Here is a 13074-nt window from a genome sequence, read left to right as displayed (position 1 = left end):
TGCTTTTCTGTGTGTTTTGTGTGTATGCAGCTACTCTCAAAGGCCAGTTTTAGATCACCAACTTTAAAAGGATTCACTGACACATTGGCTTTATATTTTATATCTTTCTAGTTATTTACTATTTCCTCCTTTGCTTCCCTTCCTTCCTTTGTGTCTTTTTTTTTTTCTCTTGAATTGATAACACATTTTGTCTCCTTTTATCTGCTCTGCTTGTGTATCAGCGCTGCGTCTTTATTACCCTGTGATTGCCGTGGAGTTTAGAGTACGTAACTTAACTTATCACATGCTACCTTTGAGTCACAGTGCGCCTCACATGTACGGCGTAAAAGCTTTGAAGCCATTTCCTCCTTTTAGGCTTCGATGGAACTGTGGTCACATTTTACCCTTAGGTGTGCACTGCACTGTGATTAATGTTTAAATGGTTAATTATCTTTTTAAAGAGATTTAAATAATAATTAAAATCTTATCACAACATTGCCCTTTCCTGTGCTGCTCCCTCCCTGGTGTGGATCCAACCTCCCACCCAGTATCATTTTCCTTGTTAAACGATTGACTACCCTTTGCTCTTCCAGCCATTCCATACATTAGAAATGTAAAGGATGCTTCCAAACTCACCTTATAGAGCCCATATTGCCCTCATGCCAAAACTCAGTAAGGAGATAGCAAAAATAACAAAACCTATGGATCAATTTCCTTGATGAATATAGATGAAAAAGTCCCTAGTAAAATACTTGCACTCTGAATTCAACAACGCTTTGAAAGATAGCACAGCTTGATAAAATTGACTTCATCCCAGGGATACCATGATGGTTCTCCCTGGGCAAATCAACAAGCATAAGTATACTACATGTATCATGTAAGAGTCAGGGGAAGAGATTACACGATCACCTTAGAAAAGGCCTTTGATGAAATTCAACGTTTCTCTATGATCCAATCCTGGAAGACACCAGGATTATATTTCAGTTTAACAAAGACTAGTAGGCCAACTCTGAATAGCCAACTTCATAACTGAGTGGAGGAAAATCTCTAAAGAATTTCATCTTTAAAGTGAGACAAAGCTCTGGGGGACAGTGGCACACCCCTCTAATCCCAGCACTCAGGGAGGCAGAGGCAGGTGGATCTCTGTGAGTTCAAAGCCAGCCTGGTCTACAAATTGAGTCCAGGACAGCCAAGGCTACACAGAGAAACCTTGTCTTTAAAAACCAAGAGGGAGATAGAGACAGAGAGACAGAGACAGAGAGACAAAGACAAGGACATTGGGAGATGTCTTATCTTCTGTGTAAGAGAGACCTCATTAGAGGTGTGTCTGCACTTGCAGAAAGTGCTTTTGTATCAGGAACATGTACTTTAAGCTCTGTTCCCACCAACAAGCTGAGCCCTATGTACATAGTCTAGACTGTGTTCTTACTTCTGCACATTTACAGCCTATTTTTAAAGATTCACACATTTGCAAGATGATTGACTTGATCTTTGCCTAAATCCATTGAGAGTATAGAAAGCTCACAGATGATGTAAAACTTGAGGTGGTAGGTTATATACATGGGGGGGGGGGGCAAAAATCAAAGCTGTGTTTTTTTTTTAAATCACCAACTCTATTAGAAAACAAGTTAATGGGTGTAATGCTGAAATTTTGAGGGCTTTTGTATTTCTCTAGCTACATTTTCTGAAAACGTAACATTTCCAGGTTGTTGTTCACTTGTTTTTAAACAGCCCTTTGTACTTAGCAGTGTGTTCTTGTCATCAGTACTAAGTCTTAGGATACCACTGGCTTTGTGTGTCTTTCCCTTTGAGGCAACAGAGTATGTGACAGTGTACAATTCCTTAGATTGTTGTTAATGTATTCCATTCCAGTTTAATTTATTTTAATTGTTGATGTTAAAGATGTCAGACAGCAGACATGCTTTACTTATGATATATTACAGGTTAGAGTTATGTTATCATGTGGATGTAAATATAGGTGTGAATATGTGGTGTTTTATCAAAAAGGAAAAAAAAAGAATGAGCCATTCTTATCAGATTCAGTGCTGGGAATCTTAGTTAGAACAGTAAGTCCAGAGAAAGAAACAGGGGGGCTGGGGCTCTGGCTCAGTATGTAAAGGTCTTGCCACCCAAGCATGAAGACCTGAGTTGAATCTGTAGCATCCATATGAAAACTGGGCACACTGGCACATGCCTTGGCTCCTAGTACCAAGGACTCAGGAGAAGCCCTGGGCTCTCTGGTTGGCCAGTCTATCAGATCAGCAAGTTCCGGTTCAGGGAGAGACCTGTCTCCACAAATGAACTGGAGAGTGACAAGAAGACTCTTGACGTTGACTTTTGGCATCTACTTGCAAGCACATACGTGAACCTTTAGCAGCATACATGTGTCAACATACACACAAAAACATGTGCACACACACACACAAGAGATAAGATATGGGACTGGAGAGGCGGCTCGGTGACTCACGCTCTTCCAGAGGATGCGGGCTCGATTCCATAGCACCTACATGACAGCTCACAACTCCGGTTCTAGTGAATCCAACACCCTCTTCTGGCCTCCAAGTGCACCAGGCACACATGTGGTGCACAGACATGTAGGCAAAACAACCATACACATAAAATAAAAACTAAAACAAAGAGACACAAAGGAGAGACAAGGCCAGACTTGGTAGTAAACACCAGCTGTCCTAGAACTTGGGAGGTTGATGTGGGAGGACCATGGGCTTAAGGCCAGCCTGTGCTGTGTGCTGAGACTCTATCTTTAAATCAATCACCTTTCAAAATGGATACAAACAGGAAAGAAAGAAAGAAAGAAAGAAAGAAAGAAAGAAGAAAGAAAGCAAGAAAGAAAGGAGGACGATTGTCCATATTTGAAGATAATGTGGCCTTAAGTCTAAGAGACTCTGAGGATTCCACCAGAAAAATTTCAGATACCATCAACACATTCAACAAAGAAACATAACACAGAGTCAACATGAAAACATCAGCTATCAAAAAATAACTCCAATCGCAGTAGCCACAGACAAAATCAAACCCCTAGGTGTAAGTGAAACCAAGGCAATGAAAGACCTTCGCAGTGGAAGTTATAACACTGAGCAGAAGGAGAAGCAGAGAGTAACCCACAGAGCTACAGTCGTCAGATTCTCAGCAAAGACAGTAGAACACACGCTGGACGACACATGGCCTCTCCAACAAGTGATGCTGGGAAACCAACCGTCCTTTCAAAATGGATAAGAGATCTTAATGCATGGCCTGAAACTTTGAAACTGCTAGGTCCTAGCAGGTTCTAGCAGCTAGAGGTAAACAGAGAGGAAACACTTCAATAACTTCCTGGGCATTGCTCTGATGGTTCAGGAAGCAAATGTGAGAATTGGCAGATAGGTCTGAAAGTTTCAGGACAGCAAAAGAAGCCGCTGCCCCAGTGAAGATGCAGCCCACAGAACAGGGAAAATCTGGCAGGAAATTCTGATTTGAAAGAACTGAAACAACAAAACCCCAAAAGAACAAATAATCTCGTCAACACGTGGTCAACCTATTTAGATCATATTTTTAAAAAAAGATGTATGTATGTATGTATGTATGTATGTACACAGTGTTCTGCCTGCATGTACACCTGCACACCAGAAGAGGACACCCAATGTCATTATAGATGGTTGTGAGCCACCATGTGGTTGCTGGGAATTGAACTCAGGACCTCTGGAAGAGCAGCCAGTGCTCTTAACCTCTGAGCCATCTCTCCAGCCCCGACTGTTTTTTGTTTTTGTTTTTTAATGAAGGCACAAACAACTAATAAAGGAGCTTTAAAACATATTAATAGTGAAAATTCATGAAAAAAGGCTCAACACCTGAAAAAAAAATACAAACTCAAACTATGCTGAGATCTTGCCCCAGTAAGAATAGGGCAAAGAAAAATAAGCAAAGTTAGTCAGGGTTCAGGAGAAAAGAGACCATTATGCCCTGCTACTGGGACTGGAAATGATTAAAGCCACTATGGAAATCTCTATGGGTACATACTTGATGCTGGAGAGATGGCTCAGCTGTTAGAGCACTTCCAGATCTTCCAGAGGACCTTAGTTTAATTCCTAGCACCCATGTCCGATGGTTCACAACTGTCAGCAGTGCCCTCTTCTGGCCTCTACAAACACTGCTCTCATACTACACACACAAACACACACACACACACACACACACACACACACACTTTTATTTAAAACATATGAATAAAGAAAACGGTCCAGAACCTGGGAGGTAGAAGCAGGAGGATCAGAGTTCAGTGTCATCCAGGGCTACGTGGTGAAGTCAGCTGTCTAAGGCTGAACTTGGCTCATACAAGACCCCATCTCAAACAACAACAAAAAAAGGAAAGGAAAAAGATAACAAGGTACACGTGTACAGTGGAGCTACGCTAGTGGTAAAGAATAATGAAATTATGCAATTTTTCAGAAAAGTGGCTGGACCAAGGACCAGCATGTTAAGTGAAATAAGCTAGAGGAAGGAAGATAAACACCACATGTTTTCTTTCATGTATAGAATACAGATTTGTTTGTTTGTTTTGTTTTGTTTTGTTTTCCAATACAGGGTTTCTCTGTGTAGCCTTGGCTGTCCTGACTCACTTTGTAGCCTGCCTTCCAAGTGCTGGAACTAAAAGTGTGTGCCAAACCACTCCCAGCTGGAATACAGATTATTTATTTATTTATTTATTTATTTATTTATTTATTTATTTATTTATTTTAGTTTTTCTGAGATAGGGTTTTTCTTGTAGCCTTGGCTGTCCTGGACTCAATGTATAGACCAGGCTGGCCTTGAACTAACAGAGATCTGTCTGCTTATGCCTCCCAGAGTGCTGGGATTACAGGCATGTACAGATTTTTTAAAGGTTTATTTATTTATTTATTTATTTATTTATTATACAGTGCTCTGCCTGCATGTATGCCTGCAGGCCAGAAGAGGCCATCAGATCACATTATAAATGGTTGTGAGCCGCCACGTGGTTGCCTGGAATTGAACTCAGGACCTCTGGAAGAGCAGGCAGTGCTCTTAACCTCTGAACCATCTCTCTAGCCATATTCTCTAGGGAGAGTAAGAGGAACTATTTGAGAAGAAGAAAGAGGCAAGATGGGAAAACAAGAGAGGAGACTGGGAGATATGAACAAAGCATGCTCCTTCCCTCCTCCTCCTCCCCCCCCCCCCGTGTGTGTGTGTGTGTGTGTGTATGTAAATATATATGGGGGTAGAGAGGTGGCTCAGTAGGTAAGAGCAGGGGCTGCTCTTGCAGAGGACTTTGTTCAGTTCCCAGCACCTGTGTCTAGAGGTGTACACCTACCTGAAACTCTTCTGGCCTCTGAAAGTAGCTGTAATGCACACAACACACATACAGAAAAGCATGCACCCACATGTACATACACTTTTTAAATTATTATTTAATGTACATATTTTTAAAGGAGCATATTCAGAACAAAAGCACAGAGGAACCTCTTTCTTCTTATAGCATGCAACTGTTATGTATGAGTTCCTCCAGCTTTTGTTTGCCTGATACAATCTGTATTTTGCCTTCATTTCATTGGAGATCTTTTTGCTCCTGCAGAATTCTAGGTTGTCAGTGCTGTTTTTCTCTCATCTCTTTAAGACACGCTCTTGTGTCCAAGCGTGTACTGTTCCTGTGTGCAGTCGGCTGGTATCTTCACTGTTCTTTCCATGTACCGTGACAGTTTTCTTTGTAGAAATATGAACCGAAATCTCAGGGCAGCATGGCACCCTCTAGCTGCCATATTTTTCCATTTATTTATTTATTCATCTGTTTAATCACTTTACAGCCTGACCTAGCCCCCTCCCTCCTCTCCTCCCAGTCCCACTCTCACGGGCCCCTCGTCCTCCTATTCTTCCCTCTTCTCCTTCTTCTCAGAAAAGGAGAAACCCCTTAGGGGTACCAACCCACCCTGGCATCTCAAGTCACAGCAGGACTAAGCGCATCCTCACCCGCTTAAAAGATGGGACAACTGCGACTGTTGGCATGGATGACGCAGGAAAACGGAAACCTCTTTCTCTGCTGCTTGAGGAACAAGACAGGGATGGTCTCAGCATAGATGGTGAGTAGAGAGATGTGTTACAAAGTGACTCCATGCATGTGAGGCATTGGTAAGCCCGTGTCGGAAAACGGGCTTGGAGTGGGTGACAAAGAGCCCAGGGTTCAAATACCAGTTTCAACACACAAGTTTGCCGGAACTTTGAGACTGTGATTTTAAAGTCTTTGGTCTGTTATCCATAATTACAAGCTCAGGCTACTTGATTTCTATATGTTTAGGCCCACATTTCATCATTAAAGTCCCAGACTTAGGAAAAGCTGAGTGAGCTATCTTCAAGCTCCCTGTTCTAACATCTTCAACTTCTGCACAGAAACCCTGAGAGAAAGAAGCTGCTTTTAGCCTTTAGGGTCCCCTGGTCTTGGTCCTTTACAACAATACCAACTGTTGATTCCCAACAGCCTCAGACAACAGCAAGGGTTGATCTTTGGGAAGATTGCTGCCCATCCCGCACCTGCTAGTTAAATGCTTGGTAAATATTTGTTCTATTATTGGAAAAGCAGCTTTCTTATTCTCTAAATTGGAAAATGGCCCTGAAGGAGACCAATGCGCCCCCAGGATTGTGCATTCAGGAATCCATGATGTATAAGTAAATGGAGCTGCGACCCTTCACTTTACACTTTTTCACAGGGCCTACCCACATGTCTGTTAAGGAAAATGGAAGTGCAGGTGAGGTAGAGAATGGGGCTCCCCCTCAACAGTCCCTGAAGATGTAGCTGCTTGGGTCTGGGCATAGAAGGCGCAACAAGAGGCAGCCCTGCTATGCTCACTTGAGTAGGGGAGTCTCCTAAGACAGAGTGGTGATGAAGACTCGGATGGAAAATACAACAATCAACCTTCAGAGTATATGGGCTGAGGAAAAGGGAAAAGCTCCCCGGAGAGACCCCAGGATGCTCCAGCCAACCTCCAACCTCTTCCGCAGAGCAATCCCCAGGAGGTCTTGGGTTATGCATTCTGAGGAAGTGCAGAAGAAGCTTGCTGACCTATGCCTGTTCCCTTCTAAAGTGGATTTAAATCTCTTTCTATGACTACAGAACACCACTGACTTGTTCACGAGGGTCACAGAGGAAAGGGTGATGTGTGCTGGAAACGGCAGGGAGGTTTGTGTCACTTCTGTATGAAAGTGGAACCAGTGTCAAAAGGCACTTTCTGCCTTAGAGGCTAGTGCTGGAAGCCGAGCAGGGGCCCAGTACTCGGTACAGTACTTCAGAGTACCAGCTCAGTGAGATCTGGGATGCCATCTTAGTGGCCGGGTTAGACCCAGGCCCTGGGGACAAGGAGTCCTCTCTCCCTGAGTTTCCTTGGCTCAGTCTGGACCCACAACAGGAAGTCAGGGAAAAGATGCTTTTGCAGCACAGGGGTTTCCAAGGATATACAGAAACTGTCTCACATCTTCCTTCCATCCATTCGTCTATTCTTCAGTAAATGTTTATGTCAACCTAAGTAATCAGAGAAAGGCTCTAAAAAGGCTATTTGGGAATACAGACTACTATGCCACAGTAAATGGTGTGCCTATTTGAGAAAGAGGCAAGACAAGATTTCATTTTACATTTTAAGTGTGTATTTATTATTAGTGTATATGTGTGTGTGGTGTGTGTGTGTGTGTGATGTGTGTGTATGTCTGTGTTTGTGTGGTGTGTGTGTGTGTGAGTGTGTATGTGTGTGTAGGCACACATGCACCACGCGCCTGTGTAGAGGTCAGAAGACAATTTTTAGGAGTTGGTTTTTCCTTCCACATTGCTCCTGAGGCAGAGTCTTCCTGTTGCTCCTCTTGCTGCACTGCATTCTCCAGCCTAGCTGACCCGGAAGCCCCAGACATTTCCCTGTCCTGCTCCCCATCTCACAGAAAGAGTTCTGGGATTGCAGATGTGCACCATTGCATGTAGCTTTACTTTTTACATGAGTCGTTGAAATTAAACTCAGGTCACCAGGCTTCCATGGTCAGTGGTTTTATCTATTGACCTAGCTTGCCAGTCTGGAAAGCAGAAAGCTTGAAGAAGAAAAGGGAGAAATTTATGCTATATGTTTAGATATAGAAGTTTATGTAAGCTATTTGGATATAAGGTTTACTGTTCTTAGAAATCCAGCAGAAATTGGTATCAGCTCTTTGGTGGAAATGCTAAAGCTGGGCAACTGTTCTGACAAGAAAATGTTGTCTTAACTGTAGCATTCTTTTTTTTTTAAAATAGGTTGCAATTTTATTTTCTACAAATAACACTTAATTGTACTTAAGATTGATCTTTTTGAACAGTGAGGCAAAGTTACATCTTACATGAATTGTTTTACAATTAATTGTAGCATTCTTAAAAAATACCAAAGATGGGCTGATTAGATGGCTCGGAAGGTAAGGCGTTGGTTGGGCAAGCCCCACAACCTGAGTTCAGTCCCAAGAACCCACATGAGGTTCATACCTTCATACCTTCATACCTTCACTGGGTCTAACAAGAAAAGCTTTAAAGCCTCTGGGCATAACATTCACAACTCAACAGTGTTCTTACTGAATTTACTTTTCCTTGGGAAGATGTGAACAAATGCATCTTCCCCCGACCTCCACCCCCAGACAGGGTAACAACAGACCAGAGTAAAAATTCCAGTAGAGTCTAGGGTGGTGAACCAGTGAATTTATTGGGATTACTTATGGGTAAGGGGACACACCTGGGTGACCCCCCCAAAACAATTGTATCACTCCATAGTCCCATCCCATCCCTGATAATGACTCCATGGAAGCTGCATCTTGGAGTCTCGCCTTTAGTTACCTTCTACTTCCTGTATGTGTATCCAGTGTCTCCCAGATCACTTGCAGCCTGTAAGAAGCAGAAGGGTAAGGGTGTGATTATTGGAGTCCCAGGGAAGAGTCCCACACCCTCACATAGAGTGCCATGGTCACGTTACTGTTATCATATATATAACTATTTCTGTCTGGTTCTTGTTTCATTGGCATGACTAGCAGGTCTCAGTAGCCTCTGCTCTACGATGGTTATGAGATAGTCATGTTATGCCTAGAGAGAAAAGCCATGGTGCAACAGCTCAGATACACTCAGTGATGCAGCAAGAGTGTGCTAGATAGTCTTTTTTTTTTTATTAATTTATTCTTGTTACATCTCAATGGTTATCCCATCCCTTGTATCCTCCCATTCCTCCCCCCTTCCCATTTCCCCCTTACTCTCCTCCCCTATGACTGTGCCTGAGGGGGACTTCCTCCCCCTGTATATGCTCATAGTGTATCAAGTCTCTTCTTGGTAGCCGTGCTATATAGTCTTATGTCAACGTGATACAATCTAGTGGCATCTGACAGGAGGGGCTCTCCATTAAAATGTCTTTATAAAATTGAGATGAAGGTAAGCCTGTAGGGAATTTTCTTAATTAGTGGTTGATGGGAGAGGGGGCATTCCTGCACTGGTGGCCTAGATTCTATGAGAAAGCCGATTGAGCAAGCCGTGGGCAGCAAGTTATTAAGCAGGACCCTTCCATGGCTCCTGCATCAGCTTCTGTCTCCAAGGTCCGACCCTGACTGTTCCTGTCCTGACTTCCTTCAGCGATGGACTACAGTATGGAGGTATAAGCCAAATAAACCCTTTCCTCCCCAGGTAGCTTATGAGCATGGCGTTTCATCACAGCAATAGTAAGCCTAAGACCACAGTAAATCTCCAAACCCTGGGTAAGTGTTCTTCACACACATACAAATGTCGCCCTGCATTTAGGATGAAGCCTCAAAATGAAGGCATGTTAGGGGACATTGGCATCTGGGGATGGCTCTCAGAAGCCCTGTCTCCCTTGCTGCCAACAGGTGCTTAGCAATGAGCTTACACATGAGTGGGTCTAGGTTAGATTGGCCATATCACACAAAGGTAATAATCACTTCCTGGCTGCTCCTGTGGGCTTGAGTGAAAACAGGTGAGCTATGCCTTGTAGGATAAAGTTCCCCATTGCATTCTGGCTGTTCCCGCCTGAGCAATACATCTCCATAAGTAAAGGTCTGCAGTCCCCTTTGTATCAGCATTGCTGTTCTTGCCCAATACACAGAGGTTTCCCTTTGGCCTGGTTTGGAAAACTAACTCCCGTCCATGCTATTATCAGCAAAGCCAGAGAGGGCTGACAGCCCCCCCCCCCGTACTCTAAGTTATCAGGGAATAGTTCAGTCAAATAAGACGTAGTTGAACTTTAACTGAATTGTCAGAAGCTTCATTGAACTGAGGAATTCGGGCCAGAGCTGTCCACGTGATTAGAAACGATCCTCCATACACCCACCTACCAGAGTGGGGTGATCTGTCTCACCACTCTCAATGGGCAATGTACATTTCGTAGGTGCTGTGGATGCCATAGGATCTTGTGCTGCCCCAGCTATTTCTTGAGGGCACGTCACACCAAAGTCATAGGTGTTAAAGTTTCCATGAGATGTTGTTTTCTTATTTATTTGCTGGCAGCATCTCTATCCCAGCCTTGAACCCACTGTGTAGCAGAGAGTGACGCCTTATATTCCGGATGCTTTTGCCTCCACCTCCATGGTGTTGGAAGCATAGACATGTGCCATCATATCTGGTTCCACGCTGCACTGGGGTCACCAACTAGGTCTTCCTGCACGACAGGCAAGTGCTCTACCAAGTGATCTGTACTCCCAGCCCTTCTGTAAATGTTTATGAAGAGGCCACTGAATAGACGGCAGGCCTCTTCTCATAGAGCTCTTAATGCTTTTTCATCTTCACTCTTTGTAAGGTTTTTGTTCCCATAGGCAATTGAAGACTCTGCTAGCCGGCTCCTGAAAGGAAAAAGTTGTGGTATTTGGTTTGTTCTAACCTATCCAGTCAGCATCAGTGTGCATGTGCGACCTGAGTACCTTCCTCAGCAGCATCAGTAAGCCCCAGAGACACACATAAAGATGCACACAACCCCCTCAGAAACTTAGATATCACAGGCAAAGAGAAATTTTAAAAAATATATCATTACAAACCCTCAAACTACCCTGTCCAGTTTCACACTGGACCTGTGACTCATATTTTGTTTACATCCCAAAAGTTAAAATCTCCCCGATCAAAGATTGATAAGCTAAAAGCAAAGAATAGCAGCTATATCCTCTTGGTTTTAAAAGAACGGTTCCAAGCCTCCTTGTTATTTAAACGTTTCGGATCCCACAGAATCTCACTGGCTGAGGGATGCTGTGCTGGCTGGTTTTATGACACCTTCACACAAGCTAAAGTCATCTGAGGGGAGGGAGCCTCAATTAAGAAAATGCCTCCATAATATCGGGCTGTAGGTAAGCCTGTAGTGCAGTGGTTTTCAACCTTCCTAGTGTTGTGACCCTTATGTTCCTTGTGTTGTGATGACCCCCAACCATAAAATTATTTTCATTGCTACTTCATAACACAATGTTGCTACTTTTATGAACTGTAATGTAAATATCTGTGTTCTTTGATGGTCTTAGGTGACTCCTGTGTGGTCCTAGCTTTTACAATAAAGCAGGCTGTGCGATCTGTGAGGAGCAAGTCTGTGAGCAGCACCCCTGCACGGCCTCTGCTGAGCCATCCATGAGGATCAAGTCCGTGAGCAGCACCCCTGCACGGCCTCTGCTGAGCAATGCATGAGGATCAAGTCCGTGAGCAGCACCCCTGCACGGCCTCTGCATCAGTGTCCAGGTCCCTGCTGTGTTTGAGTTCCTGTCCTGACTTCCTCCAGTGATAAACAGTGATGTGAAAGTGTAAGCCAAATAAACCCTTTCCTCCCCAAGCTGCTTTTTAGTCATGGTGTTTTATTGCAGCAATAGAAACCCTAAAACAGAAGTGAAGCAAGGACGGGAAGTCAAAATGCTAATTTTCATCTCTGCTTGACCATTTCTGTTGGACCATTCGTATAGATGCTAGGGTTGATGTTCTCACATTTTTGTTGTTTAAATATTTTTTTTTCTTTTTCAAGACAGGGTTTTTCCTGTGTAGCCCTGGATGTCCTAGAACTCGCTCTGTAGACCAGGCTGGTCTCGAACTCAGGGATTCTCCTGCCTCTGCCTCCTGAGTGCTGAGGCATGTGCCACCACCACCCTGCTAGAATTTTCTTTATTTTCAATTAGGTGTGTATGTTTACATGTACATGAAGCCAGGAAAGGGTGTCAGTTCCTCTGTAGCTGGAGCTATGGGCAGGTGTGAGCCATTCTTTGACTCTTGCCCTCAGGATTCGAAGGGCACATAGGACATCTGACAGTGGACAAATCATCTCCCAGAGGCTAAAGGAAGGTGGGGGGACGGCTGTCATTACGTCATTACAGTTGCTGTTTCCTCAAATATTCACTGAGCCTGTCCTCGTACCATAAACCATAGAAACCCCTGGTTGGAGACCAGAATCTTTGTACCTTTCTTCTACCCATGACCTGGGCAGCCAGAATGAGAAGATGTGATCCTGAGCATCGTTGAAGAAGGAGGCAAGCCAGCCAGCGGGTCTATAGAGAATCAAAGTGGGCGGAAAGTGCTCCCGGGAGGTAGGGAAAGCAAAGGCTGGCTGCTTTTCTTTCCATTGTGCCCCTCAGCAGACCGCACGAACATCACCATGGTGACCAAATGAAGCAGCCGAGGTTGTGCCCAACTCCTGCCATCCCCTTATGCTATCATGAATCTCCAAGAGGTCTGTTAAGACTGCGGAAACTCTCCAGCCTAAGTCTCCTGCCCACCCACTCCCAAGCTCTAATCTCCTGTTACCAGACTCAGTCTTATCTTTACATGCCCTGTGCTGGTTCTTGCCTGTTTCTCTCAGCCCCTTGTCTTTACTGCTCTTTTTATGCCTCAAGTCCTAATCAATGTGGCAACATTTGATTGCATCCATACCTGCAGGCACCAGCCACCTCCAAGCCTATAGAAGCAGGGCAGACCCGAGTTCCATCGTAGGCGTTAAAATAACCAAACCACTTCCCCTTCTTGGTCTTTAAATACTTTAGAGTCCCATCTCATCAGTGATATCTGCTCTTTTGCCATTTCTAGTTAGTATGTCTTTTCTATACTAGAGTCAATTATTACATTCCTAATCTATGTTATGA

General features: G+C 43.9%; 1 long non-coding RNA gene across 1 annotated transcript; it reads left to right on the top strand.

Annotated features, from left to right (window-relative positions):
• Nucleotides 1–10474: 10474 nt before the first annotated feature.
• LOC311588296 lies at nucleotides 10475–11751 on the top strand. The gene is made up of 3 exons (XR_014776139.1): nucleotides 10475–10910; nucleotides 11192–11310; nucleotides 11479–11751. It is a non-coding gene; the product is annotated as an uncharacterized lncRNA (long non-coding RNA).
• The last annotated feature ends 1323 nt before the right edge of the window (nucleotides 11752–13074 follow it).

The sequence above is a fragment of the Acomys minous genome (assembly GCF_964271855.1).
Source record: "Acomys minous genome assembly, chromosome: 17".
NCBI lineage: Eukaryota > Metazoa > Chordata > Mammalia > Rodentia > Muridae > Acomys > Acomys minous.
This window is presented reverse-complemented; position numbering and strand designations above follow the sequence as displayed.